Below are 27,972 nucleotides of genomic sequence, written 5' to 3' on the forward strand. Positions count from 1 at the left end.
AAGAATCTTTGGTTTGACAAGGTTTTTGTTTAGTAAATTAATTGTGAGTCATCATTAAATGATTGGCTATTATTATTATTATTATCATCAATGTGCTTTTTTGAATTGGCCACTGACTGGGTAAAATCACCTCACTTCTAAATTTACTGAGCTGAGTTGGATTGAGCAATTTAAACAGGTTCACTCATGGCTCTTTTGTAGCTTTTGCTACCACTCAGTCAGTTTCGTTTCTGGCTCAAAAGATGGCGTTGCAATTTTTACTGTTTGCCATGACAGATACCCTCCTGCACAGACCTATAACAAAAAAATAATAATAATCCAAAGAGAGGCAAAACACTGAAGTAAGGGCTCGGAAAAATGTTTTTTTTTTGTTTTTGTTTTTTGTGCGCCAGGCATATTTCATTCTTTCTAGTGCTCAGTGTATTCTGTTCATCTTCTTGTATTATGACTTTTGACTTCGACAATTTGTACTGAGCAACCCAAGACCGACACATGTACTGGATCGGTGGTCGTTCTCATTTTTTTCACTTTGCCATCACCGGTTAGCAGAGTTTGCAGAGCCAAAGAATAAGCACACTCGTAGAATTAATTCTCATGAAATTGCAAGGATTGGTTCAAATCAACATGATGGTGGGTTAGAGCGCCACCTGTTGCACTGGCATATACTTAATCATTATTTATTTATTTGTATGGTTCCAAAATTATGAAGCATTTATTGTGATTTCTTTTTTTAAATTTTTTAATCAGTCCCATAAATGGCTTCAATTTGCCTTTGAGGCAAACTTCCTGACCTCAACAGCCACATGCTTTCTACCAGCCCGAAGTTCCCTCTCTGAGGGCCCCGCCCAGCTCACACGTCACTGTCAGAGGCCCGCCAAACCCGCGGGCCCTGCTCTTTCTCAGCTTTGTACATTAGTCGGCGGTGTAGCACGGAATTTCGCCGCCCGGTGTCAACTCATAAGACACATTTTCTCCGGCCGCCGAGAGGATGGCGAGGGAGTGATGTCTCTACACGGGCCGACACAGCGGAGGCCTTGTACGACACTACGAGCCTCCTTGACAAATGCCGAGCCTTCGGCTTTCGCTCATCTGTGTTAATGAGGGGACATATTTTTACACATTGCAAATATTTGTATGGACATCATAGGTTTAGAGGATGAGTGCCCTTTGATTCACAGGCAGAAGGCACAGAGTCAGGAGGAAGCCGGCACTCGGTCCTTCCCGGGCCTGCTTTAATAAATTCCTCCTGCTCAGGAACACCGTCAAGCAAGTCCTGTCTTACATCTCCCATGAATACATTAGCAGCCCCCTTTGATTGATTGGAGACCCTCGCCGCAGGGTGAGCCGATGAACCAACTCCTCCAGAGTGATTAATAGACTTTATTGAAGAGAGTCTTCTTCCACTTCCTATTAATGATCATGTCAATGAGGTTATGGCAGGAGGAGGGGCGGGGCCTATCTAGCTAGCTAGCTAGCTAGCTAGATAGATAGATAGATAGCCATAGTTCGAATAAACCTGACCGTGAGTTAGTTTTTCCAGAGAATCAATGATGTTTCAATGTAAAATCTCGACATCGCTCAGGAGGTGTGTATCTTTATTCGGATCTGCACCAATGTAGCGGGTTCTCATGTGCCCTTTGGAGTTTGTAATCCTGCGAGCAAGCAAAATGAGCATAAAAAACTCAAAAAATAAAACACAACTTCCTTGGCAGAGGTGCACATACATCTGTCAAACAGTAAATTTAGCAATTCCATAATTAATGTTATCATTATAAAATGTATTTTTCACCATTTGCTTGTTTTAATGCTGTGCCAACAAACAGACACCTTTGATTTTTGTAAAATTGTCAAATTAAAATTACAAACTGTTGGTTTAACCAGTTTTAGAGCATGTCTTTGTTTCGCATGAACTCAAGCTTTTTCATTGTCTTCTATTAATGAGCAATGAGAAAGCACAATATCCTTGCCCCTGAAAGGATTCCAGATTTATCTCACTTGTGATGTTTTCTCACATATTCAAGCATGTTTGAGGAAGTGCGATTGGAAAAGTCTCGCACGAGGCAGGAATGTGTATCCAAACAGCGTCACTGGCTAATCATTGTTCTTGAGAACTGGTTCAGTTCAGGCTCAAACCTTGCTCAGGAAGTTATTCGGCCGGCCCGGCGGAGCTGCACTCGCCTTATCAGCCAAACAATAGAAGCTTCGAGAAGCAGTGGACGCGCCGAATTTATCATGAAGTATGTTGCAACGGGATCAGCACCAATAATTCATTCAAACATGGATAGCACGCTATTCTTGTACTGTTACATGACCCGGACACTTGTTTACGCATTGCTGCTACCACTAAATATGCACGCACGGCCCACACACACGACGTGACATCACCGCGCATGCCAAGTGGGGGGTTTGATAAATGCAGGTGAGAGGGCTTTGCTGCCCGTGTCCAAGGTGTTAACTTTTCTATTGATCCTCTCGGGTCCAACCAAAAGTCTCTGCACACATTCATGCCGAAGAGTAAATGCATCTGTTCTGCATTCTGGATAAGAGCACTGTATCTCCACATGGACTGGGATTTGAGCAAGACAAAGCACAGGTCAAAAATGTTTGGCACCCTGCAACTTAGAAAAATATTTTAAAATAATCTAACTGAACTTTGATGGGGGGGAACAAAAAAAAAGTGTTATTTTTGTGGTCCAACAGAATTGTAATTAAAAAAAGACTGAAAAAAAGATTTTTCAGAGTGAAATAACCGCTACTTCTCACTCAATCTCAAATTCTAATGAGATGTGTAAAAACAGAGTTTAATGTTAAACTGAAGTTTATCGATTCATGTTCACTTAATGTTTGACTCTCTCCTTTTTTTTCCAGGATGAAGAATCTGAATGACATTCAATTGCAATCAAACAGCATTTTATGCGTCAGAATATGGCAGAACACAGTCAGGCAAGAGCGGGTCACGTGCATTTTTGAAGGAAAACATCCCGACTCCAAAATAGATTTGGAAATGCCACAAAACATTCAAAAAAAGGAAGATGAAAGGGAAAATGGCCCAAAAAAATGAACAGTTGTAAAACCTTGTCAAATTGGACTTAAACTCTAGATCCCTTTGTTAGAATTTTGATCAAAGCCCATTTAGTGAGTAAATTAGTTAGCTACCCAGTCAGCAAAATTGGTCTGGCCCAGCTCTGGGGCAGACACGGCACGTACACTCGGCCCACATACCTCAATGAATGACGGTCCTGCAGTGGCCCACGTCTGGCATCCATGATGTGGGCCGCATTCGGCCCAGATCTGAGCCGCATTGTAAAACCATATCTCACACTACTCCGGCCCGACGCTGCGCCAGAACAGGTTCCTGATATCAGCCTGAATTCAACCTCAACTAAGCCACATCTTTCATGACCCATATTTGACCCACATTAAAAAAAGTCTCAAAAATGACTGTTATAAAAATATGTTTATTGTCATAATTTGTGAACCTCACATATAACTCCACATACACTGGAAAAATGCACTTTTCTTTATTTAACAGTGAACACAAAGTCCAAATTGGAATGCAGCTTACTCTTGAACGGTATTTTTCTGTCCATCAAATTGTTGCGCTCTCCATGTCCTCTTTTCTTCTCATAATCTCCTTCCTGTCACCATCCCGATCAGGAGCCAGATGTAGCCATCTTTTGTTTGTGACATCAATTTCCTGGTCTGAGGCCCAAGATGTTAGGTTGTTAGGTCTCACAGCGGCTGTAAGAACTGTAAGAAAACAAGAATGGACAGTGTGTTAGGAAAACAAACATTTGTACATGTCATGAACAATGAATGGTCAGTAAAAATAACCCCTGAAATTTCTTATAATAATAATAATAATACATTTCATTTATAAGCGTCTTTCAAGACACTCTAGGACACTTACAACCAAAACTAAACTAGGTGTGATGCTGTGGGGCGGAATATTTCCCACCAAAAACTAAACGTGAAGAACTTTTAAATAGTTTATACTGAATTTGAATTACGTGAATTGAAGGTCAGTGGCTCGGATAATGGATGGATTTGTATATTTTACTCTGAATCATGTTGAATAACTGAATCTGAATTGTACAATCTGAATTTGAAAGGATAGACTTTTTTTTCTTTGAAACTGTATTTGATCCTCACTGAAAATTAAATTCTGTTTATTTTCATATTCAATCTTACAATACAAAACGACGTTTTTTTCAACATCAGATTTTGTTTTTGAATTGAGGTACTAAGTTTTAAATTAACTTTATGGTCAAGTATGAAGTATCCGGTTTGTATTGCAGCAAACGGAATCAAAATTAATTTCATTGTATTCAGTGCAGAAAGGGTTCTTTTTGGCAGCACGTCTGACTGTTCAATCACCTACATTTTCACAAGTGATGTGTCGGTCGCGAACGAGCCAGTACAAAGAGCCGGCTCTTTGAAGTGAACGATGAGCCGTTTTTAGCCGAGAAAAACGACCATGTATATAGTAAGGCGTTTTTAGCCCAAAAAAACAACCATGTATAGTAAGGCGTTTTTAGCCGAAAAAAACGACCATGTATAATAAGCCGTTTTTAGACGAAAAAAAAAACGACCATGTATATATAGTAAGGCGTTTTTAGCCGAAAAAAACCGACCATGTATAGTAAGGCGTTTTTAGCCCAAAAAAAACGACCATGTACATACAGTAAGGCGTTTTTAGACGAAACAAATGACCATGTATAGTAAGGTGTTTTTAGCCGAAAAAAAAGACCATGTTTAGTAAGGTGTTATTGGCCAACAAAAAACGACCACGTATAGTAAGGCGCTTTTAGGCGAAAAAAGTGACCATGGATAGTAAGCCGTTTTTAGCTGAAAAAAACGACGATGTAGAGTAAGGCGTTTTAACCCGAAAAAAACGACCATGTATAGTAAGGCGTTTTTTTTAGCCGAAAAACTGACCATGTTCAGGAAGGCGTTTTTAGCTGAAAAAAAAAAGCCATGGATAGTAAGGCGTTTTAATCCAAAAAAACGACCATGTATAGGAAGGTGTTTTTAGCCGAAAAAAAGGACCATGTTTAGTAAGGTGTTATTGGCCGACAAAAAACGGCCACGTATAGTAAGGCGCTTTTAGCCGAAAAAAATGACCATGTATAGTAAGCCGTTTTTAGCCGAGAAAAACGACCATGTATAGTAAGGCGTTTTAACCCGAAAGAAACAACCATGTATAGTAAGGCGTTTTAGCCGAAAAAAACGACCATGTTTAGTAAGGCGTTTTTAGCCGAAAAAAAAAACGACCATGGATAGTCAGGCGTTTTGAGCCGAAAAAAAGGACCATGAATAGTAAGGCGTTTTAACAAAAAAAAAAACGAACATGTATCGTAAGGCGTTTTTAGCCGAAAAAAAAGGAACACATGTAGTAAGGTGTTTTTAGCCGGAAAAAATGACCATGTATAGTAAGGCGTTTTTAGCCGGAAAAAAAACCCATCTATAGTAAGGCGTTTTTCGAGGAAAAAAACGACCATGTATAGTAAGGCGTTTTTCGACGAAAAAAACGACCATGTACAGTATAGTAAGGCGTTTTTAGCCGAAAAACCCCCACCATGTATAGTGAGATGTTTTTAGCCGAAAAAAACGACCATATAGCGTAAGGCGTTTTTAGATGAAAAAAACGACCACGTATAGTAAGGCGTTTTTAGCAGAAAGAAACGACCATCTATAGTAAGGCGTTTTTAGCCGAAAAAAAAGACCACGTATAGTAAGGCGTTTTTAGCCGAAAAAAACGACCATGTAGAGTAAGGCGTTTTTAGCCGAAAAAAATGACCATATATAGTAAGGCGTTTTTAGCCGAAAAAAACGACCATGTATAGTAAGGCATTTTCAGCGCAAAAAACGACCATGTATAGTAAGGCGTTTTTAGCCGAAAAAAACGACCATGTATAGTAAGGCGTTTTTCGACGAAAAAAACGACCATGTATAGTAAGGCGTTTTCAGCGCAAAAAAACGACCATATATAGTAAGGCGTTTGTAGTCGAAAAAAACGACCATGTATAGTGAGGTGTTTTTAGCCGAAAAAAACAACCACGTATAGTAAGGCGTTTTTAGCCGAAAAAAACGACCATGTATAGTAAGGCGTTTTTAGATGAATAAAAACGACCAAGTATAGTAAGGTGTTTTTAGCCGAAAAAACCCCGACCATGTATAGTAAGGCGTTTTTCGCCGAAAAAAACGACCATGTATAGTAAGGCTATCCATGGTCGTTTTTATTCATCTAAAAACGCCTTACTATACATGGTCGTTTTTTTCGGCCGACCATGTATAGTAAGGCGTTTTTAGACAAAAAAACGACCATATATAGTAAGGCGTTTTTAGCTGAAAAAAACGTCCAGGTATAGTAAGGCGTTTTTAGCCCAAAAAAACGACCATGTATAGTAAGGCGTTTTTAGCCCAAAAAAAAACGACCACGTATAGTAAGGCGTTTTTAGCCGGAAAAAAATGCCTTACTATACATGGCCTTTTTTTTCGTCGAAAAACGCCTTACTATACATGGTCGTTTTTTTCGGCTAAAAACGCCTTCCTATACATCGTCGTTTTTTTCGGCTAAAAACGCCTTACTTATACATGGTCTTTTTTTTGTCGAAAAACACCCTACTATACATTGTTGTTTTTCTCGTCTAAAAACGCCTTACTCTACATGGTGTTTTTTTTCCGGCTAAAAAAGCCTTACTCTACATGGTGGGTTTTTTTCGGCTAAAAAAGCCTTACTATACATGGTTGTTTATTTCGGCTAAAAAAGCCTTACTATACATGGTTGTTTATTTCAGCCAAAAACGCCTTACTATACGTGGTCGTTTTTTTCGGCTAAAAACGCCTTACTATACATGGTCGTTTTCTGCGCTGAAAACGCCTTACTCTACATGGTGGTTTTTTTTCGGCTAAAAACGCCTTTCTATACGTGGTCGTTTTTTTTCGTCTAAAAACGCCTTACTAGCCATAGTCGTTTTTATTCATCTAAAAACGCCTTACTATACATGGTCGTTTTTTTACAGCTAAAAACGCCTTACTATACGTGGTCGTTTATTTCGGCTAAAAACGCCTTACTATACGTGGTCGTTTTTTTCGGCTAAAAACGCCTTACTATACATGGTCGTTTTTTTCGGCTAAAAACGCCTTACTATATGTGGTGGGGGTTTTTCGGCTAAAAACGCCTTACTATCCATGGTCGTTTTTATTCATCTAAAAACGCCTTACTATACATGGTCGTTTTTTTCGTCGAAAAACGCCTTACTGTACGTGGTCGTTTTTTTCGGCTAAAAACGCCTTACTATACATGGTTGTTTTTTTCGGCTAAAAACGCCTTACTATACATGGTCGTTTTTTTCGTCGAAAAACGCCTTACTATACATGGTCCTTTTTTCGGCTAAAAACGCCTTACTATACGTGGTCGTTTTTTTCGGCTAAAAACGCTTTCCTATCCATGGTCGTTTTTATTCATCTAAAAACGCCTTACTATACATAGTCGGTTTTTTCGGCTAAAAACGCCTCACTATACATGGTCGTTTTTTGCGCTGAATACGCCTTACTCTACATGGTGTTTTTTTCGGCTAAAAACGCCTTACTATACATGGTCATATTTTTTCGTCGAAAAACGCCTTACTATACATGGTCGTTTTTTTCGGCTAAAAAATGCCTTACTATACATGGTTGTTTTTTTCGGCTAAAAACGCCTTACTATACATGGTCCTTTTTTCCGTTAAAAACGCCTTACTATACGTGGTCGTTTTTTCGGCTAAAAACGCCTTACTATACATGGTCGTTTTTTGCGCTGAAAATGCCTTACTCTACATGGTGTTTTTTTCGGCTTAAAACGCCTTACTATACATGGTCGTTTATTTCGTCTAAAAACGCCTTACTATACTTGGTCGTTTTTTCGGCTAAAAACGCCTTACTATACATGGTCGTTTTTTTCGGCTAAAAACCCCTTACTATCCATGGTCGTTTTTTCCGTCGAAAAACGCCTTACTATACATGGTCGTTTTTTTGGGCTAAAAACGCCTTACTATACATGGTCGTTTTTTTGGGCTAAAAACGCCTTACTATACATGGTCGTTTTTTTGGGCTAAAAACGCCTTACTATACATGGTCGTTTTTTTCGTCGAAAAACGCCTTACTATACATGGTCCTTTTTTCGGCTAAAAACGCCTTACTATACGTGGTCGTTTTTTTCGGCTAAAAACGCTTTCCTATCCATGGTCGTTTTTATTCATCTAAAAACGCCTTACTATACATAGTCGGTTTTTTCGGCTAAAAACGCCTCACTATACATGGTCGTTTTTTGCGCTGAATACGCCTTACTCTACATGGTGTTGTTTTCCGGCTAAAAACGCCTTACTATACATGGTCGTTTATTTCGGCTAAAAACGCCTTACTGTACGTGGTCGTTTTTTTCGGCTAAAAACGCCTTACTATCCATGGTCATTTTTATTCATCTAAAAACGCCTTACTATATACATGGTCGTTTTTTTCGTCGAAAAACGCCTTACTATACATGGTCGTTTTTTTTCGGCTAAAAACGCCTTACTATACATAGTATTTTTTTTCGGCTAAAAACGCCTTACGATACATGGTCGTTTTTTTCGGCTAAAAACGCCTTACTTATACATGGTCTTTTTTTGGCCGAAAAAACGCCCTACTATACATTGTTGTTTTTTTCGTCTAAAAACGCCTTCATCTACATGGTGTTTTTTTTCGGCTAAAAAAGCCTTACTATACGTGGTCGTTTATTTCGGCTAAAAACGCCTTACTATACGTGGTCGTTTTTTTCAGCTAAAAACACCTTACTATACGTGGTTGTTTTTTTCGGCTAAAAATGCCTTACTATCCATGGTCGTTTTTATTCATCTAAAAACGCCTTACTATACATGGTCGTTTTTTTCGTCGAAAAACGGCTTGCTATACATGGTCGTTTTTTTCGGCTAAAAACGCCTTACTATACATGGTTGTTTTTTTCGGCTAAAAACGCCTTACTATAAATGGTCGTATTTTTTCGTCGAAAAACGCCTTACTATACATGGTCGTTTTTTTCGGCTAAAAATGCCTTACTATACATGGCTGTTTTTTTCGGCTAAAAACGCCTTACTATACATGGTCCTTTTTTTCCGCTAAAAACGCCTTACTATACGTGGTTGTTTTTTCGGCTAAAAACGCCTTACTATACATGGTCGTTTTTTGCGCTGAAAATGCCTTACTCTATATGGTGGTTTTTTTCGTCTAAACACGCCTTACTATACTTGGTCGTTTTTTCGGCTAAAAACGCCTTACTATACATGGTCGTTTTTTTCGGCTAAAAACGCCTTACTATCCATGGTCGTTTTTATTCATCTAAAAACGCCTTACTATACATGGTCGTTTTTCTCGGCCAAAAACGCCTTACTATACATGGTCATTTTTTTTCGGCCAAAAACATCTTACTATACATGGTCGTTTTTCTCAGCCAAAAACGCCTTACTATACATGGTCGTTTTTTGCGCTGAAAACGCCTTACTCTACATGGTGTTTTTTTCCGGCTAAAAACGCCTTACTATACATGGTCGTTTATTTCGGCTAAAAACGCCTTACTATACATGGTCATTTTTTTCCGCTAAATACTCCTTACTATATGTGGTCGTTTTTTTGGGCTAAAAACGCCTTACTATCCATGGTCGTTTTTATTCATCTAAAAACGCCTTACTATACATGGTCGTTTTTTTCGTCGAAAAACGCCTTACTATACTGTACATGGTAATTTTATTTTATTTTTTTTACTAAAAACGACTTACTATACATGATTGTTTTATTTCAGCAAAAAACGGCTTACTATCCATTGTTGTTTTTTTCGGCTAAAAACGCCTTAGCATACACGGACGTTTTTTTTGGCCAAAAATGCCTTCCCATACGTGGTCGTTTATTTTAGCTAAAAACGCCTTACTATACATGGTCGTTTTTTTGTCTACAACGGATTACTAGACATGGTTGTGGGTTTTTTCGGCGAAAAACGCCTTACTAGATACATGGTTGTTTTTTTTCGGCTAAAAACGCTTTTCTATACGTGGTCGTTTTTTTTCGGCTAAAAACACCTTACTATACAGGGTCGTTTTTTTTCGTCTAAAAACGCCTTACTATACATGGTCGTTTTTTCGGCTAAAAACACCTTACTCTTCATGGTAGTTTTTTTCGGCTCAAAACACCTTACTATACATGGTCGTTTTTTTCGTCGAAAAACGCCTAACTATACATGGTGTTTTTTTCGGCTAAAAACGGCTTACTATACATGGTGTTTTTTTTCGGCAAAAAACGCCTTACTGTACATGGTCGTTTTTTTCGGCTAAAAACGCCTTACTATACATGGTCGGTTTTTTCGGCTAAAAACGCCTTACTTATACATGGTCTTTTTTTGGTCGAAAAACGCCCTACTATACATTGTTGTTTTTTTCGTCTAAAAACGCCTTACTATACATGGTTGGGGTTTTTTTCCGCTAAAACGCCTTACTATACGTGGTCCTTTATTTCGGCTAAAAACGCCTTACTAAACATGGTCGTTTTTTTTCACCTAAAAACGGCTTACTATACAGTACATGGCCGTTTTTTTCGACTACAAACGCCTTACTATACATGGTCGTTCTTTTTTCGGCTAAAAGTGCCTTACGATACATTGTCGTTCTTTTTTCGGCTGAAATCGCCTTACCATACATTGTCGTTTTTTTCGGCTAAAAACACCTTACTGTACATTGTCGTTTTTTTCGGCTAAAAACGCCTTCCTATACATGGTCGTTTTTTTCGGCTAAAAACGCCTTACTCTCCATGGACATTTTTTTCAGGTAAAAACGCCTTACTATACATGGTCGTTTTTTTTCGGCTAAAATCACCTTTCTATACATGGTCGCTTTTTTTCGGCTAAAAACGCCTTACTTATACATGGTTTTTTTTCGTCTAAAAACTTCTTACTATACATGGTCGTTTTTTTTTCCGGCTGAAAACCCCTTACTACACATGGTCGTTTTTTTTTCAGCTAAAAACGCCTTTCTATACATGGTCGTTTTTCTTGGCTAAAAACGCCTTACTATACATGGTCGTTTTTTTGGGGGCTAAAAACGCATTACTATACATGGTCTGGGTTTTTTTCGGCTAAAGACGCCTTACTATACATGGTCGTTTTTTTGGGCTAAAAACGCCTTTCTGTACATGGTTGTTTTTTTCGGCTAAAAACGCTTTACTATACATCACTGGTGTCAAACTCATTTCACATGGTGGGCCACATACGGCCTCGGTAGATGTCAAGTGGGCCGGACCATTAAAATGATAACATACTTTGCTTTAAACAACCAAAACAACATGTCTTTCCTTTGTTTTGGTATAAAGAAGCACAAGAACATTTGGAAAATGTTGAAATTTAATGAACGTATCTTTTACAAAACATTTCATGAAGCACCTTACATTTCCTTTAACAAATGTGCAATTTACTTTTATCATTCACATATATGCATTGCAACTGATCCCATTGATTGTACAAACTTTAACAAGTAATTGGTATTGAAAAATATAGTAATGCACTTTATGATTAAACAAGATTAAAAAGAAAGGAAGTTTTAAACCATTTACACGTGCATATAAAATCTAAATGTAATTCCTGCCTACACCTTACAAACTAAGGAGAGTGCTATTAAATGTGTAAATGTGAGAGTACTATTGATAGCGTCTGCTGTCATGGGTCTGTCTCACTGGGGCTGCTGTTGTCTTCTTCTCTGGTCAAAACGGTGTCCCCTAGCGGATACTCAATGAATTGCACCTTATTAATAATATTAATTCTGTGTTTTTTATGCTTTTTTTTCATTTTTAAATCATCCTGCGGGCCTGATTGAACCTCGCGCGCGTGTGTGTGTGTGTGTGTGTGTGGTGTGTGTGTGTGTGTGCGTGCGTATGTGTGTGTGTGTGTGTGTGTGTGTGTGCGTGTGTGTGTGTGTGTGTGATGAATGGAATTCCGCATCGGTGTGCAATTGTAAAACAAGGCTGTGTGTTAAAAAAATAAATCTGAAACTGCATTTAAGGGTGGCTCAATACTGGCTGGCCATATACGGGCCGGAGTTGTAAATTGATTTCTGGCCCAAATACTTCACTCCACAATTGGCCCTCATCTGGTTTGCCAGAGTCAAGCCAGTGCCTCCTTTGCCAGTCCTGGGCCGTGTTCGGCCCACATGCATTATGCCAGTGCCGACTCAAGGCCAGCTGTGCCAGCTTCATGCCGAATCCGGGCCAGATGCCTTTGCTGACTGGGTAGTCAGTTTTGCCTCAGATGTAGTTACATGATATTCGTATTTCAAATGTAAATTTCTTTGGAACACTATGTGCCTTATGAAGCAATTATCTGCCGCTGCAGTTAATTTCTGTAACTGTCAAACTTGTGCACCTGCCGTCAGGTATTTTGGCTCACGAGTTGACAGCAAACTGCTCCAGCTGTCTAGGGTTTGAAACGTACCTTCTCTCCAATCGTTCGGCTCCTTCCGCGGATGTTCAAAAGGGTTTAGATCAGGGCTCATCAGAATGCCTTATGCGTCTCTTAGCGGCATTCGGGGTCTTGATCCTGTTGTGGAGGACTTGTGGCTAAAATGAAAGTGTTTGACAGAAGGCAGCACATTTGGTTGAAGAATACCTTGACACATTTCACTGCACTCTGCACAGATTACAGACCATGACCGAGTCGGCTATTTGTTTCAAATCAAGTAGTACAGTTGTACTTTTCTGTTTCCACACAACAGAGGCAACGTTGGTGTTACAATACAATACAGCACAGTACATCTTCATTTATATAGCGTTTTCATAACAGCTGAAGCTGTAACAAAGCGTTTTACATTAATATTAAATAACAGCACAACGGAACATAAGATAAAACATTGATAAGAGTACAATCGTAACGACTATTTCTACTTTCCGCGAGAAAGAGTAAACCCACAACTGTCAACGAAATGGACCAGATTTTGCTTGTTGGCAAGTCACACAAGCTCGACACTGACTGACACAATCAAGGAAAGAAACCCCCATTGTACCTTCTTTTGAAACAAGGATTTTCTGGGGTTGCTTTGCTACAGCCGGCACAGCGTGCCTTGACTCAGTCGCAGGTCATAGACATTCCAACAGGAGAAAGTCCCAAAAGGAACACGTATCGCAAAATGGCACAACGCCAATTCTGGAAAGCACTGATCTAAATCCAATTAAACTTTGGAAGGAGCTGAAACGTCATCTGAAGAAGGCACCCTTGGGCCAAAATACCCATTGAAAGGTGTCAAAGTCTTACAGTCTTTATTGAACTTGTTTGATGGAAGTGAGTGCTTTGAAAGTTCTTAAGGGTGCTAACATTTTTGTCCTGGTGTGTTGTGAAATAAATCTTTTGGATCACAAAAAAATCAAGCTAAAAAAAAATCAACAGATTAGCATCTTTTATTGCTTTTGTCCAGTTTAAAATGATTTCAGTGAGCGTTGTAAGGTTTGCCACCGTTAATGGGAGGGGACCAACAATTTGTGCACTGGACTCAACGTTAAATACACTTGAACTACCTGCTGACCATTTGCATTCATCGCAAAATATATACAGTACATATATATATATAATTGAAAGGTTTGAGCCATAAATAATGGATTAGCTCATGCGATGTGATCTGTGCTGGCATATTTTCTCATCGTCCATGGGAAGTTTCATGTAACACTCAAGTGAACTTTTACTTCAATTAAGTCATTAATTAAAATTTCATTAATAGTACTAATGAGAGCAAACCGACGTCAGACAAATTAAAAAACATCAGAGAGTTTGGCATGACTTGCCACATGCTCGAGTATGACAGCGAATGCCAGCGTAATGAAAATGTGCGAAGCAAGCCGCGCCCCGACTTCACACGGTGCAAACAGCAAATTATCAGGCGAACAATATGCTGAACTAATTGGAATGAGAAGTGATGTAGTTAGAAGGGTGACTCATCAACATGTCAGTTAAGTTTTTGTTCGGAAATATATTGGGCTCTATTTTTGTAGATGCCGCATCTTGATTTTCATGCCAGCGCAAGCTTTGTTGTGCCTGTTCGGGAATTTGGTTTATCTCTCTGCGCTATGCTAGGCATTCCGGCATTCAAGGGGTGGCTCCTTTGATATGATGCCTGCCGCATCTGATATCTTGGTGACAGACATTGGTCGAAGCATGACGCTTGCTGGAAACCCGTTAAAGTCGGCGGAGTAACGTGATTTTGGTGAATTTGATCGGGGAACGGACAAACAGATTCTGACCTCTGTCGATACATGCGGTTCGTGTCATTATATTTCACTCAAATGTCACAACATCTATCAAATCCTTTCAATCCTCTGAGATATTAATGAATTGAATGCATTGTTATTATTATTATTATTATTTATTTATTTATTAAATTATTATTATTATATTTATAACTCATCCCACTGGCTGTGGCACAGCTATGAGGACGGTGAGGAGGGGGCGAGGGCAGGAGTGTCACACACAGACACAAATGATCGGGGTGGAAGGCGGTCTCACTTCACAGATCTGTGATCTCCCCGAGCCAATATTATATCATCCGCCTGTGGAGGTCTGCTTGGAGTCCCTTATACTTTGCGCATCTTAACCTGTCAATCAAATCAATGTCTTTTTCTACCACGTCGAGGAATAATCCACTGGCCCCTTGTGCAGTACATTTAAAAGGAATGAAGAGGAGCTGCTTCCATCAGCGACAAAACAAGTTGGCTGTTTTCACACCCACAATGGCGCAATTGACTCTGTTTTAAGGATTCCATTACACCGCACCCGTTTGCACGTATCTCAGAAAATACCAACAAATACAATACGATTCCGATTGCGCCCACGCCCCGTGCACGAAAATAGTGCCATTTGTGTTGATGAGTGCCTCTAAATGAGTTTAGATACTAAATTACTTGATCTCAAATAATTACTTGACCCTTGTTTCACTGAAGACAAGAAGCATGAGAATTATGTGTGAACACACCCTGCTGTCTTCTGCTGCGTGGGTGTGCTTGCTTTTGTCCTGAGTGGAATCATGGGTACAATGTGGTGAGGTGGGGAGAATCATGAGCCAAAATGAACCAGTCATGATACTGACCTATTGAACTGTCTCCAGTATCTGAGAGGTGCAAGGCAGATCTTATTAAAACATGCTAGCTTATCACAGTTTTTATTGCGCTCCACGAACATAACTTAATTTTATCTGTTTAGGGCCATCATACTTTGCCTTGCAGAAGTGAACCAAAACCAATCAGAGCTGCATGATATTTTTTTTTTCGTTGTCGATAATCTATTCATATACACATGAAGTCACTTCAAAAAAAATACCGTTTTTTTTGTACGCTGGCGACCTCGTAGCTTGCCGCGACTGACTCAGAAACAAGTAAGGAGAGGGTGCACAAAACAGAATGCAGTGAAAAAAAGTACTCGTCAAATCATAAATAACTGGTGCTTAGCTGATTTTTCATCAAAGCATGCACATCATCGAGACAAAAATATAAAATGTGCCAATCCAGATATTGCCCAACTACAAACACCACTTTAACTGAAACGGTAGTAAACAAAATCTTCATAATATAGCACAAACTAAGGGCAAATTATACCAGCAGAAACTGTCTGAAACTACTCTGACAAGTATAGCACAAAACGAAACTGGTTCACAATTCTTGACGAAATGTACATCACTTTTACCAATCCACGAAACACACTCAATTAGCAGAGGACTTAAGGGCAGGCGATATTAACCTAAAGCCCCCATGGGAGCCATCTGAGGAGAGTGCCACTCCCCCCTCTGGAAAAGCTCATGAGAAAAAGCATATCTAATGTCATTTCACAGGTAGATTGAGCGGGAGATTGAGGGGTAATTGGACGTAATAACACATGGCTCCCTCTCAATCCCGCTAAAGACTTGTCCACTTGGCATATTTGCCATGGAGATAAATATACAGTGGATGAACTTTGACCTTTGCTCCCCACTTTCCTGAAGGTCAGCGGTCCACTTTACATACACAGATGAGGCCGTCTTCTTCCGGAAGTGATAAGACAAAGCAGCGAGGAGAGGTAAGGTCAGTGAGTTAAACCAACAGCTAGGATGACAGTTAATTGGCTGGAGGCTGGTGTAACTGTCATCCATTTCCCCTGGGCTGGTTTGGGAAGGACACACACACACACACACACACACACACACAAACCCAATCCGCCCCCCACTTGGAGACAACAGCCTCACACTTGTCAGCTGTCTCCCATTGGTTCAACCAGTGGACATTACTGCAGTGGCGGGACGGGCCGGAAAAGATGACAATGACTCCCATTTGATTATTACTTCACCATTAGCGTTTATATTATGCTAATACACAATAAAGAGTGTGACAAGTGAGGAGATTAAATGTCAGAGTGAATTACAGGCATATGACCAAGTAGGCCCACAAATCAGATGGCCGAGCGGAAGGGTCCTGTTTGCTAATTGTTCATATTCAAGAGGCCTAGGGTGGCATCCGGCCGATTTAGAGTGTCCAGATAAACCCATGCGTGCGTACAGCGCTCGAATGACTTGTTTGCCTCCTTGTGTCGCACTTAGCGACATATAGAGGACGACCTGCAGGGAACAATAATTGTCGACATCTTGTGTAAACGTGTGTTGACATGTGATCCGTCTGAATGACTTTGCCGATTTTTGGGGGCGGGGCGTCATTTCTGCACGTCACTAAAAGCTTCCCTCGCATGCAGCTGGCACACAGCTGGTCTTGCAACCCACCACTAGCCCCTTCCACCCCCTTTTATGATCACCCTTTTCCTGCACCACCCACCCGCCTACAGAATGCCAGACATGCGGAGTAAGACAATATAGGGGAGGGAAGAAAAAAAAAAAAAAACGAGTGGGAATAGCAAGCAGGAAGTTATGATTGGGCCCAGGGATCCATCATGGGGGTGGGGTGGGGGTGCATGGCAAGAGCAGGATCAGTCAATGATAGACAGGTGTTTCTCGGTAATCATCCTAATCCCAGTCAAGATTGCTCCCTGTGCCCCCTCCCTCCCCAATCCGATGTTGCTATTATTAAAAAAAAGGGGTGAAGTCAAAATTTCAAGTGAACAAACTTAAATTTGAAGTTGGCCAGCTCAACCAAACATGTTAATTTTGGCTGTTCTGAAAACTGGTTTTCCCACATTTTACAACAAAACACCTTGAAAAACAAGGTGTTTGGGAGCAAACAACTTTCTTGCTTTGTTGTGCTGATATCGTTGCGATAAACATAACCAATTTACATTTTAACTTTGTCTCAACAATTACTGTTTTAGGCCAAAACAATACAATTATTTTTTTTACAGTGTAGTGACACTCTCCGTCTATGTTATAACATCCGCTGCATTTTGACTCACAGTACTGACTTTAAAAAAAAAAAAAAAAAAAAAACAAGGTTCAGTTTGGAAAAAAAGTACTGTAGTAGCACATCTGCTAGGGTTCAGTTTAGAGCTTCAACATTGCGCCTCAGCTGATCTCACAGGTTTTCAACAGGATTCAGGTCTGGAGAAAGCGCAGGCCATTTCATTTGAGGTATACCGCTCTCCAACAGCCGTTCCCTGATGATCACGTTCTTTTCTTGTGGTTTTTGGTGTATCAAAGAAATAAATAGATCAAAAGGGTTAAAAGATGACCAGAAATAATTGATACTAGGTAAGATCAGAAGTCTGCTCAATCCATGTGTCAAGTCATCAAAGTTCTGTGATTAGTTTTTAAGTTTTAATTTAGGCTAATTAACAACCAAAAGGTAACACCCATGTCATTAAATGTGAGACAAGAGCAACTAGTATCCTTGGCAAAATTCCAGACACAGACAGAGAAGAACAAAAAGGAAAAGATGCTAAAATAGCTTTGCAAATCATTTGCATACAAAAGATAAGTGCAGACTGGAAAAAAAAAAGCGGATGAACCACATGATGGTGAGGTTGCGGCGAAGCAGTGATGTCGATAAGGAGCGTGCACAGTTGAGGACAGCAAAAGCACATCCAGATGACTGAGAGTCAATACAATATAACCCCATGACACGAGCAGCGATCTAAAATGAGATGACTCTGCGCAGAGCTACAAATTAAAGAAAGGCCAAATCTGGAGTCTATTATCGTGTCTCCACTTTTGTAACGTTTAAGTGGTACAATAAATATGAACGTCGCAGCAGCCAATGAAGCTCTAACCAGTATTTGTTTTGCGGGGAGAGTGCAAGAAAAATGAGAAGCCGTGGCACGGTAAACACAGCTCTTTCTGCCCGAAAAATGTGAGTAGTACCAAATGTTCCTGAGTGTCGGAATTGTTCTTAGATTTGTGGACGTGTGTTTTAATCAGTTCGACAGGCAGCTGATTGTCTGAGCCAATTTACAGCCACCCCCCCCCCCCCAAAAAAAAAGCTAAGAGAGTAAAAACCAACAGGAATCACCCATATACAAAAGTCAGCCTGTTAACATACGTCATTAGGTCGGGTTTTGGGATCTCGGTCAATAACAACAGGCTTTGTCAGGAATAATGTCAAAAAGAAGAATGGCATGACAAGGATCCACACGTTCTATGGTCTCTCGTTTTGTGACGGGTGAAAATGTTGTGCGGCGTGTGGCGAATCTCTGCGCTGAGGCAGGTTAGACCTGATGTTTGTAATTTTGCGGAGAAGCACTGGCTGGCAAATCTACAAGTGGGAGTGTGCCGTCACTGTTGGAGTGGTCAAAGCCGACTTCAGAAATGGCTCATTCTCTTTTAATGTGACGCGCTAGTCAGGGACAACTAAGAGGCTCGACAAGGGTAAAGAAAATTCGTATCCTTGGGTAAGGTACTTGCTGTCTACCTCCTCACCTCTGATCGTTCGTGTGCTCCCATCGCTGTGCCGCTCAGAGGGATGAATTTCTATCCATCCATTTACTGATTCGCTTTATCCTCACAAGGGTCGCGGGGCGTGCTGGAGCCTATCCCAGCCGTCTTCGGGCAGTAGGCGGGGGACACCTTGAACCGGTTGCCAGCCAATTGCAGGGCACTCAGAGACGAACGAACACTCACGCTCACAAATACACTTAGGGACAATTTAGAGTGTTCAATCAGCCTGCCACGCATGTTTTTGGAATGTGGGAGGAAACCGGAGTACCCGGAGACAAGCATGGGGAAAACATGCAAACTCCACACAGGAAAGCCGGAGCTGGAATCGAACCCGGTACTTCTGCATTGTGAGGTTGACGCGCTAACCACTCGAACACCGGGATAACATTTAAAAGTACAATTCAATGATTTCAGAGGTTTTGATGCTGTTCACACATTTATGAATGAAATATATCCCGTTCGACCCGTGCCAGTGTTTGATGCGGTCTGAGCAGGGATAAGGTTTTACTCGCATTTCTGTCACCAAATTGTGACTCGGCCAGTCGCTTCTTCAAGGCACTCCTTCTGTTGTGTTGAGGCACCCAACTCGGTCGCAACAGGGCTGCCAAATTGGCAAACACACATCAAGCCTTGCACTGATATGAAAATCAGGATCCGATGACAAAATTAAGGCCTGTGTGCTAACTCTGCACCGAGGTCAGGAATGCCAAGCTACAATACTTAACCGAAAAAAAAAAGAGTAACACAATGATTCAAACTTTTCACCTTAGTTCCACTTAGTAATTCATGAGTTTTATTTCAGACTGAATTGCGTGCCTATCACTGCCATGAAAGCATCTCATGCTATATGCTGATGCTAAGCTACAATGCTCGAGCCAGTCCATTAATGTTGGCTCTGTGGTCTGTATTTTTAGACTGGCCAGTCACAAGGGTACGCCACAACTTGTCATCCTGGTGCGACACATAACGTAATCACCCAGAGTCACACTTCGACATGTGTTTGCCAGCTCTATCATTTGGGCTGCGTTTTCACAACGGGTCTGGAAGGTTTCCCCCCTCAACCGAGTCATAAATGAGTCAGACCCCAGTTTGGCACTCGTGAAAAACTTTACGATTTAATCACCGCGTTCACCAGTCTTGGCTTAACATTTGGGTTTCAGTTTAAAATGTGCCTAATTGGTTTTAATTGAACTCACTGTCTATTTTCCAAGCGTCCTGTATGTGTCTTTTTCAAATGCTGTGATTAACTGTGTGTGCGCGCGTGTGTGCGTGCGTCTCCTTAAAGTCTACGCTTCTCCTGGCTGCTACCACAGAATAGCACATCCCTTCTATTACGTGCAATTTCCTGGGTTTTATAAGGTACGTTTACTCCCCCTGCTTCTTCCCATATCATGGAAACCATTATCTGGTGAAGAAAAAGTTTGCCTGTGGGTGACGCGCCAAGCCGATTGTTCATGGCGTGTCTTTTAAGGCATAAGTCATTCTAATTATAACCTCGCACAAAAAAACGGCGTTGCACTCCCTGTCGATGCGTCTGGCAAGTCGCAGAGGATGCCGTACTTAATTGTCATTCAGTCCTAATTATAATAAATGGCTTCATGAGGGTACAGCGGCAAAGTGGATAACTGCATTAAAAAAACAGAGTGTTGGTTGCATAACTGACGTTCTTTGCCAGAAATTAGTGATGACCTCAGCCCGTGGAAATACCACCACCACCAGCAAGGCCTTTATCTTGTGGCAGTTTCGCTGTTATTCTTACAGACGTTACACCCACTTGCAGTTTAAAAAAAAAAAAAGGCCGATATTTCAAAAGGCTGTCTCTTCTGTTTTTTAGGGCCATTGAAGTTGAAGTGAGCGAGTCTAAAACACCTCTCCCTCACCCCCTCCCAGACCAAAAAGAAAAAAAAAAAAGTTCCTTTCTAAAACCAACATGGTGAAAATGACATTTCGGTTGAGGCGGCTAATAAATCTTGGCAGAAGGCGGCCGGAGGAGTGGAAGTATGTACTCCCAAGTCAGCAATGTGGACGGTGAAGGCGGGTGGCGGGGGAAGAAAGGGTAGCCACATAAGAGGAGGTTTGTGTTAGCGCGGGGCGAGATGAGGTGCAAGGGGAGTTCGGCTGGATTAGGGGGAGTGAAACGTCTCGCGGTCAAATTTGTTTGTGTCAGTACGTGTTCCTGAGATGTGCTTATTATGAGGGCCAAGAAATGTTTGAGACCTCCCTATTTTAGTCAATTAACGTTCTTTTCGTCAACTTCATCCTAAAAATATTTCATGGGGGCGGGACAAAAGAGGTAGACGGCGCAATATCCCGTCGCCATCTTTTATGGTACCGTATCAATATGTCAGCATCGGATTTCTATACTGTTGCAGTCCAATGGGCGGTATTGTATCATAATCTCAAACCGATACAAAAGCATCAGTTATTAATACTTCTGCTGTCTGGCATCCAAGCAATTGTAGTATTGCATTGTTATCCCTCACACTAACGAATCAATGAGGCAATACTCTCACAGTTCCATATCGAAACGGAAAGATCAGATTCCGTCACTTTTAAAGATCGATGCATTAACATCAGATATCAATACTATCACGATAATGTTGGGCTGGCATTTCCCCGCTGATGTACCACTAGTAGTATCTGGACTCCATCTAGTGGTACAAGAAAGAATCACTGCCCATATACAGTTCAGTTATATTTAACCTTAAAGTTCAATATACCTGCATGAAATCTTTTAGATGTTTTTTTTTTTTAAGGTACCATTTTAGTTTCACTTCAATGTGCAATATATTTTACCTGAATATTTGAGGTCACTTCTTTATTTGGTACTTGGTACAAAAAGATTGAGAACCACCGTTTTTGGCGACACTATCCGATACAGTTACTGATAGGAATATCAACGCTGTCACTGTCTGGCATATTTTATATAGCGCGACTATCAATACTGTGACCTTTTAGGCTACAGTTTCGATGTCGCTGTCCGACATCCAAGTATGTGCAGTATCACATTGTTGTCTCATAGAGTGCAGCAAGAATACTCCTCCGAAATTGGCATTAAGACATGAATGAACTCCATCATCTTCATTTTTAATATCCAAACTTCAAAGACCAATGTGTGTGTATGAGCGTACTAGCTTAGCACTCCGAACTGATTTTAAAAAATGTTTTATTATTTTTTTATTTTTGTAAGTAGGAAGCTATCCAGTGTAATTCTCCGAGAAGCCAATTCATTTTGAAAATCTCATTTCTCTCATAGGTCACTTCTTTGTCATAGCAAGACCGCGAGTCTTTTTTTTTTTACAATGTGCCAAAGTTCAAACTTGCTCCAATCGGGACAACACATTGCGAAGTTTCTTTGCGTGCTCCTTTTAATAATAATTGTCAGTCAGCAGATTTGAACACATAACACCCTGGTTAGGGATTGTTTTCAGGTCAAGTGATAGGAGACATTTGCAACACGTTGTAAAATGTGGGCAAAAAAAACAAGGTACAATTTAAAGTGGCTATCATAGAAAGAATTGTGACAATAAATCACCAGCACGTCCCCGAACACCGAAACCTTCAAATCCAACTCACTGATGTTTATTGCCTGTTGGACACGCACATCTCCCTCTGTCGGGATCCTTTTCATATGAACAGACAAAATAACCTTCAAATCCTGGCAAAAACAAGCAATCTAAATGGATATATTTTGACAAATGTTCCACTGATGTACTTTTTTTTTTTTTAAGGTCACTCACTCACCGCAGGTTTGACTTCAATCATGCTGTTCCTATTAGTCCTTAAAAGACAGAAAAGCATTCAAATAGGTTCCAGGTTTAATAATAAATAGATTGGTAGGATTTGAAGTTCAACCAAAATATTCAGGAAAAGTATGTCTCAAAAGTCAAACAGAATTTGGAGATCAGACCATCATCAGTGTGACGGCAGCAAACCTTGTGGGACTTTCTTTAGCATGTGAGCATCGAAAGAACCGACTCCACGAGTGCGTTTTGCTCTTCCATTTCCGTGATGCTCTTGCGAAGTGTGACGAGCACCATCAGAAAGTGAATTTAACGGTGCAAATAAAAGAGTCAGGCCTCTCAATATACTGTGAACAATATCATTCAGTATCAGGTGCACTCACAATATCATTCTATTAAGCATATGTATGCTACTGTAAATATCACATAACCAAGAGCCTCGTGAAAATGACTGTTCCCTGTCCATTCTGTCTCTGTTGGGTTTATATAGCTGGTGAATATTTTAACCAACTTATTTTTTACACTTTTATGACAGTAAGAAAGGGTAACCCCAACCCCTATATTGTTTTTAAAAACATTGTCGGGGCTGTTTTAAATTCTTTCTTTATTTATTTTTAATGTTTTTGTTTTGGGCGGCCCGGTGGCCCAGTCGTTAGCGCGTCAACCTCACAGTGCAGAGGTATCGGGTTGAATTCCAGCTCCGGCCTCCCTGTGTGGAGTTTGTATGTTCTCCCCGGGCCTGCGTGGGTATTCTCTGGGAACTCTGATTTCCTCCCACATTCCAAAAACATGCATGGCAGGCTGATTGAACACTCCAAATTGTCCCTAGGTGTGAGTGTGAGCGCGGATGGTTGTTCGTCTGTGTGTGCCCTGCGATTGGCTGGCAACCGATTCAGGGTGTCCCCCGCCTATTGCCCAGAGACGGATGGGATAGGCTCCAGCACCCCCCGCGCGCGACCCTTGTGAAGATAAGCGGATTGGAAAATGGATGGATAAATATTTGGGTTTTTTTGATGGCGACAGGATACACCGAGAAATTTGCAGTACATTTATTTTGTAATGGCAAAGAGACAACAACTAAAATACATATAAAAATGCATACAACCAGTTTCGGACAGAATTTTACCAAGCAGGTGCTGGGGATGTTTTTATTATCCTTGAAGTGTGATGCATTTAATATCCATGCACACGCAAGCGTGCACTGACACCAGGAGACGTGCACCACTTTCCCTCTTTTTATCTGAGCAAACCCAATCACATGATTTTCTCAATAGCAATAAAGCGCTCTTTATTTTACTTGGCCGGGCATCAATCCCCCCCCACCCCCCCCCCCCCCCCCAAAAAAATCCTTCTCCACCCTCCACTCAACCTTCCAACCGCAGTACCGTGGGATCAGTTTCTCCCCAGAATCCCACTGAAGCGCTGCCATGTCGGCTGGAGACAATCAGTCCAAATACTCTTTTAAATATTCCTACTCCTGCCCTAAATTCAATTTATGGCCACATTTATTACCGTGTCCGTCGGTGACTAAAAGGGAGTTTCACAATCAGGAGCACATCTCTGATCTGGTCACAGCAGGCCTGCCGCGCTTTATAACATGGTCGCGACGAAGCGATCTACTGAAGAAAAGGAAAACGTGAGCAAACAAAACTTACACATGGGATGGGTTGGGAGGGCCTTAGATCTGATTTCGGAGCCACTGGGGGAAAAAAAAAAAATCGGTACCAGTACAATACTAAACTTGCTTGTTCAGCTTTTCATCAATGCGTGTTTTTACAGTGCTTCTGTGAGTTGAAGAGTAGCAGAGGGTTTCAAAAATACAAGTTTCAAGTCCAGATTGAGGTTCATTGGCGGAAAAAAACAACAAAAAAAAGATCTGTTGTTGACAAAGTTGAGATACATTTTTGGGGGTTGGGGTGCATTTAAATATTAATATTGACCCCAAAAAAATACAAAAAGTGACATTGTGCTTTCGTCATCAGTTAATGATGGAGTTCCGTTCCTGCAGCTGGGACGCAGCCTGAATTCATCAGAACACAACGTGGTTCATATAATTAAAATAAATATGTTTTGACAAAGATTTTTCATCCATAAACTTAAATAATAATTTGGGAACAGCCAGTACAGCAGTCACAGAACATGCCTTCTTTCTTGTGTCGCATGATGACGTCTTCCTACGCCACCGCGCAAACTAGTTCACAAACCAAGGAAGCCCCTATACTAAATAATGGGTGAATTTATTTTTACATTTGCCTTTAGAATTAAACGATTATTTCGATTCCCATCATTTCTTTTTTTCGTTTTATTTTGTTTTGTTTTTGCTACACATCCCACTAAAGACGAGGTTGACTGGCGAACGGACTGTATTCAATCCTGCACGGGCATCTTCGAACACATCAAGTTTTAATCGTCATGTGGTTTTGTCTCTACCAACAGTTGGTTCCAGTGTCGGTCACATTTTATTCCCCAAAGTTGCCAAAAACGACATGGCATCCACTTTTAAGCTGTGGTAATGTAGACAGAGACCAGCTTGTTTGAGCCAGTTAAAACAACAAGCTCGAGGTTTGAGAGATTTACAGTCCTTTGCTCGCCTTGTGAAACATAGACTCTAATGAGTGCTCCACTGGGTTGTATGTCATTCAGTTTTCGAGCATGCGGGGCACGGACTGGACTGAGAAACAGTGATTAAGGGTCCTGTCTACTACTAAATACACACTCACACACACACTCACAAACCCACAGACCACACGCACCAATAAGTGGTTCTTAGCCAAGTTCAGTGGACAGTCAGTATGTTTCAATGACATCAGAGAAAATTCTCAACATATATACATATATATGAATGTATCGCATGGTGATTGATATTGGACCGATATTTAAGTCACACAAACGCACCTATTGCAGATAAAAGTTAAAAGGTTATAAATTCCCAAAAAGACAAATTAATCTAGGGCTGGGGGGGGGGGGGGGGTAGTTAGAATGCACTCTCTGGTGTTTGTGCTGGATTCATTTTGCACATGACTCGAGGTGTGAGTGCCCGTTTCATGCCCTTCATAAAGTGCAGCTCACCGAACAAGCCAAAGGCAAACGACCACCTGAATAGTCGATGATATGATCGCGAGTATTATCCACCCTGCTGGAGCCAATCCCAGCCATCTTCAGGCAGTAGGTGGCTGAACCGGTTGCCAGCCAATCGCATGGCACAGAGACGAACAACCATCCGTGGTCACACTCACACCTAGGGACAGTTTTAAGTGTTCAATCAGCCCGTCGTGCATGTTTTTGGAATGTGGGAGGCAACCGGAGTACCCGGGGAAAACCCACGCAGGCCCGGGAAGAACATGCAAACCCCAGACAGGAAGGCCGGAACCGGAATTGAACCCACGACCTCTGCACTGTGTGGTCGACACGCTAACCACTAGAACACTGGGCCACCCCTACTAGTATTACTGCTTCTCAAAAGATTTGTTTGTGACAGCCCTAAATTAATCCGATTACAGCTGATGTCAACAACTACAATGGTTACGTTTCACAGCATAGCCACCATTTAAAACGTCATTATTTTCTTTTCATATGTCATGCATTCCGGAGAGTATAATCCTTGCTCCTTCATGTAATGATTAAAGTTATAATTATAATGATTATGCACGCACACTGAATAGCTTCACTAATAAGGCATTGACATGACATGATTAATTGCATCACGGGTGATTTAAAAATAACAACAAAAAAACGTGTGACAGGATATAAACAGAAACTCAAGCCTATAATTTAGAAGAGGAATAACACACCAACTGAGGTTTGTGAAAATAAACAAATCAATAAAGAGTCAGCCTGTCGCTTTTTCTAGGTCGCCAAAAATTGACATTGAATGGACGGACGGGTAAGGGGTGGTGTCAACAGTGAACAACTGCAGCTTACTTCTTGATGTGTGACAGTCAGTCATGGTAAGATAATTTCATTCAAAAGGAGACTGAGGCAAGCAAAAGGAAAAAAAAAATGCAGTATGCACAGTACTTGCTTCTGAAGGCCACTGTTCACCCAGGCTGGAAACCCGTGGCCGCTCCACTCAGGTCGCAGTCATAAATCCATCATTTTTCCACAAACGCACATCTCAACACTTGCCAGTGTCATAAAAAGTGGACCAAGCTACTCCTAGAGGCCAAAAGCCGAGGGCGAGTCTGTTAGGAAAACCGAGAAGACTTGTATTGGCATGAGGGGCTCTGTGAAATCTCAGCGCGACTCTGTTCCAGGTGAATCAGCATGCTATCACCAGACACAGGTAATCTTGTGGAAGCCTGCCAGAACTGAATTACGCCACCACCGACCAGCCGATTGCTGCGGATTCCCAGAAAATAGAAACCAAACACGAAAACTCCCCTCAGTCCCACCGTAGGGGGAAAAAAAAAGGCTTGTCCCCTGTGTTGGTTTTGGAGGAGATCTCTCGGTTAGTCCTGGCAGATCTTTAAAAATTAGTAACTGATACTGCCCAAATTTCCCCCCCTCCGCCCTGGCCGGGGCAAAACAAACTGAAAATGTTCGGTTATTAAAATGGAGGCAAATCCCAGAGGAATGTTTTACACATTTACTGGGTGTGCGTCAAGGTGAGAGACAACACTGGTGAATTATGGCTGGCATTTGGACCCGAAAGAACGCGAGTCAGGGGAGGTTTTTAACTGCACATGACAGTTCTGACAGCTGGGGGATTTAAGGCTAGCACGCTCCACAGAAACCACAGTGCCCCCTACAGCCAAAACCCACACATGTCAAACTTTATTGGCCCACCGAGTAAATGCCAGAACGATGAATAAAACAGTATCAAGAGTCCTGCTGCGAGGAGTTTAGTATGAAAGATCAATGAGTGTGTGTCTACGGGGAGCGAGCTAAAAGCATCCGTGCCATCTGCGGAAGCAGTGGGTCGACATGGCACACTAATCTCTTCTGGTTTGTGTGTTCAGGATCCAGGACGTCCAACAGGCTCGTGCGACAGCTGCGAGGGAAGAGACGGTGTTGGAGGGGGCGGATCTAAAAGGCCCGTCTGCGAACGCAAGGCAACTGTGAGCTTTTGTTTTGGCGAAAAAAAAAAAAGATATATATTTGTTTTGCTTCTCGCGTCTGTTTAAGTGGAATTACAGGTCTGCGTAATAGCGCAGCAATTAGGGCCCTCGCACCACACGCGGCGGTCTCAGTTATTTCCAAAGCACTTAAAATGACGGCTGAATGATCAAATGAGGCGTCTGGGTTTGAATTTTGTTTTCAAAGAGCAAAGTGGCTCTAATAACAGAGCAGCGCTATGTAAGAAGCAAGTGGGATGGAGACAGCAAACATTTAGCTCGAGGTGCTTAATC

The 27,972-nt window shown here is 41.3% G+C and overlaps 1 long non-coding RNA gene across 2 annotated transcripts; it reads right to left on the reverse strand.

The window, feature by feature from the left end:
- Positions 1-3,440: 3,440 nt before the first annotated feature.
- On the reverse strand, positions 3,441-27,249 carry LOC147207856 (uncharacterized). Of its 2 annotated transcripts, XR_015100424.1 has the most exons (3): positions 26,642-27,249; positions 12,488-12,612; positions 3,441-3,750 (listed from the first exon to the last, which is right to left on the reverse strand). It is a non-coding gene; the product is annotated as an uncharacterized LOC147207856 (long non-coding RNA). The 2 variants fall into 2 exon arrangements; XR_015100423.1 differs by lacking the exon at positions 26,642-27,249 and having other exon boundaries at positions 12,488-13,370.
- Between the last annotated feature and the right edge of the window lie 723 nt (positions 27,250-27,972).

This window comes from Hippocampus guttulatus, chromosome 3, assembly GCF_054856545.1.
Source record: "Hippocampus guttulatus isolate MCC_2025c chromosome 3, RoL_Hgut_1.0, whole genome shotgun sequence".
Classification (NCBI taxonomy): Eukaryota; Metazoa; Chordata; class Actinopteri; order Syngnathiformes; family Syngnathidae; genus Hippocampus; species Hippocampus guttulatus.